The sequence below is a fragment of the Neolamprologus multifasciatus genome, chromosome 7, assembly GCF_963576455.1.
Source record: "Neolamprologus multifasciatus chromosome 7, fNeoMul1.2, whole genome shotgun sequence".
Lineage (NCBI taxonomy): Eukaryota > Metazoa > Chordata > Actinopteri > Cichliformes > Cichlidae > Neolamprologus > Neolamprologus multifasciatus.
Window position 1 is genome coordinate 6,743,181 of NC_140445.1, and position 3,417 is coordinate 6,746,597.

A 3,417-nucleotide genomic window follows, 5' to 3' on the forward strand; every position below is an offset into this window, starting at 1 on the left:
TTTATTGAACTACACGCCTTACACTTTGTGAGCTCTGGTTGCTAACAGCAGGTGTGAATGTTGGAGTCCAAAACGCAGATAAAGATTAGAATAACAAGGCAATGTAAAATCAGTTTAATGCAGTTGACAGTAGCAGCTTAGATGGAAATCAGCCGATTGTGAGGACCAAAACTGTCAGAGTTGTGGGACAAGTGAAGAGAACACTGTTGGCATTATTGTTAGCATAAAAGATGTAAATTTAAATAAATGTTAAATTTTAAAATCGATCATTGCCTCCTGTGCCTATACATATGTGTGTGTGTGTGTGTGTATATATATATATATATGTATGTATGTACATATATATATATTAGTGCTGTCAATAGATTAAAAAATTAACTAACTAATCTCACAATTTTCTGTTATTAATTGCGATTAATCGCAATTACTTGATTAATAGCCTGGCTCCAATTACATTTTTTATTCTTTATATTTAAGATTGTAACAGACATTTATGCAACACAATGAAGTAAATGCAGAATAAACACAAAGAATGTATGCTGAAATTCAAAGAGAATTTTAATAGTTTTCATCAATCTTTAACACAGTGAAAACTTACAAAAAACCTTTAAGGCCATCAACAGTGACCGAACCCAGGCCTACAGGTTAAAGTGAATATCATAACAAAAAGGGTGCACAAAACTCAGTATTTAAAACAAAAAAGACACGGCTGAAAACCCAGAATGTTGAACATTTTTCACTTCAAAGGAGCGATCTGGCTTAGTCCTTCTTTGCACTCAGCCAGTTACTGAGGCAGACTATTTTGTTTACATTGTCTGATGACAAAGAAGCACGCTTCTTTGAATGATGTGACCTGAGAGTGAGAATAATCTCTCACAAGGCACTGTGGTTGCAGGGGTTGACAGGTACTTGCGTGCAATAGGTGCCAGCCTGGCATGTGCTCCTTCTCTCTTTAACACCACTGTAGGGGACACTCTCCTATGTCAATTTTGGGCTCTGCTTTGTACAGATTCAGACAGCGGTCTATAGCATCTTCCTCTGTATCTGAATCAGGAGAACCCAGCAAGCAGATGGACATCTTGCTCTTTTGGTGAGGGTTCCTCTGTTGTCTGAGCAGATGGTTGGTGTGCATCTGTCTCTGACATCAGAAGGTCATGTACTGATGCCCACACCTCTCTTCTTTCATCTTGGAAAGGCATTTAAGGTTTTTAAACCTGGGATCAAGGGCAGCAGCAATCTTCAGCCATGTGAGATTGCTGCTGTCCCTCCGCTGAGCTAGGTCTGTGGTAAAAACCTTCTTAACCTCAAACGTAGACAGGGTCATCATCTGAGGGCTCCATAATCCTGAACAAATGACACAAGGCTGGCAACACCATGGAACAGGAGACATACCGCTCTCCCCCCAGCAGTTCAGTAACATATCTGCAATAGAAAGATCAAGTCTGTATTTTTCTATTAATCACAGAGACAAACATAAATACCACATATGAAATACAGAGAGGTGGAGGTGGAGAACATACTTGAAAACAAAGCTAGAACGCAAAGATAGACACAATCATGAGAAACAAAATTATTTACCTGCAAGGTTCCAGTAGTTCCTCCAGCTTTTGCAGTCTGTCAAGCTCCTAGTCAGTCAACATGGTCACCTTGCTGTTTTGTTGAGTCAGGATGGTGGTCAGCCCAGATTTGTTCTCTGGATCCGCTTGATCATCTCTAGGTGGAGTTCCATCTTGTTGGAACGTCCTGAACAAGCGGTTCTGTTTGATGTCCATGTGCAGCTTGCTGTGCCTTTAATTCCTGAGCGTTTGCTGGACTATGCTTAAAAGTCCAACAATCTTGCGACATTTGGCCAGAGCCCTTTCAAATGCGCTGTCATTAAGAGAAACTGTGACCGTTCTTTGCAGAATGTGGCCCATGCAGGGCATGTGTTCAAATGGAAGTAGTCTGGCGGCTGCAACCATGTTACGAGCACTGTCGGTGCCAAGCGTGGTTACCTTGTCCTTGATTTTCCATTCGTTTGCAACATTCAGAAAATGGTCAGTACACGCCTCAGCATAGTGTCTCTCTTCAGTTTTACTCACTGTTAGTGCAAACGATTGCATAGTCAGCGTTATCAATAAAATGCGCCATGACCCCCAAGTAATTATCGTTGTTCACCGAAGTCCAGTGGTCTCTGGTGAGAGCGACGTTCCTTACTTGCACAAGCTTGCTACACTGCTGAGCCCTCTGGTCCCCATACAAAGTGTGCAGTCTCGACACAATGGTTCCTCTCGAGGGCAGATTGTAACACTCATCTCCTGATGCAGCGCGAATGACTTCTCTCAGTCCATCATCTTCTACTATGCTAACTGGTCGGCAGTTTTTAGCTATCCAAACAACCAAGGAATTGGTTAATTTTTCTCTCACATTTTTTGTTATTCATTCACGAGCACCATACTCCTGAAGCGTAGACTGGCGAGGTCCCGTAGAGGTGGATTCAGTTGGGTGTTTTGCTCTCAGGTGATACGCCAGTGATGAACTGCTTCTGTGGTACTTGAATTCAGCTTTGCAAATTGTGCATCTTACTCTCGTTTTGTCCAACAAGCCATCAGGCAACTTCTTAAAGAGAAACTTTCCACCCAAAAGTCCGCCCTCGTCCATGCTTGCGTGTGTTAGCTAGTGTTAGCTAGATAGTAGCATGGTGTCACTTCTTCTTCTAATCATTTCTGTCAGGCCAAACGCCAGCATAGCACACTGTTGCCCCCTCCTCCAGAGGTGCTCATGAGTTTAAAGGTCTTAGATTACAGGAAATTAATTTAAAAAAAATCAGCGTTAAATTTTTTTAACGCGTTAAACATTTCGCGTTGATCTTAACAATTAACGCGATAATTTTGACAGCACTAATATATATATATATGGTGGTTAGCACTGTTGCCGCACAGCAAGAAGGTTCTGAGTTCAATTCCAACATCAGACATTAAGATACTGTTCAGCCATTTTGTTTACTGGGCCGAGTTAGCTGAGCGGGAATCCACTAAGGCCAAAAATATAATAATTTTTTTAAAAATTAATTACAAAAACCTTATAGGAAAACCTAAGAAACAGTTGCAGAAGCACAGAAAAAAAAACTGCCGTGTACGTTATAGTTGTAAATAAAAAACTGTATAGAGAGAATGGTGCAATGAAAACAGAATAAAGATAAGATGAACTTTATTGGTAGAGATATAGGCAGTAAGAGTTTTGTAATTAACTTTCAATTATGTTTGCCAAAGACAATGCAGTAAATTAACCAGTTCTACTTTCTACCTAAAAAGTATATTTATGGTGCCCGCTAGAGACAAAGCACGTACAAACCCCAAAACACGTAAAAATTCCAAAACACGTAAAAACTCCATAGCGCGTACAAACTCTGAAGCACGTACAAAACACAACAGAAGT

At 40.6% G+C, this 3,417-nt stretch overlaps 1 pseudogene; it reads right to left on the bottom strand.

The window, feature by feature from the left end:
* Positions 1-759: 759 nt before the first annotated feature.
* LOC146513624 (E3 SUMO-protein ligase ZBED1-like) lies at positions 760-2,059 on the bottom strand (annotated as a pseudogene).
* Positions 2,060-3,417: the final 1,358 nt, after the last annotated feature.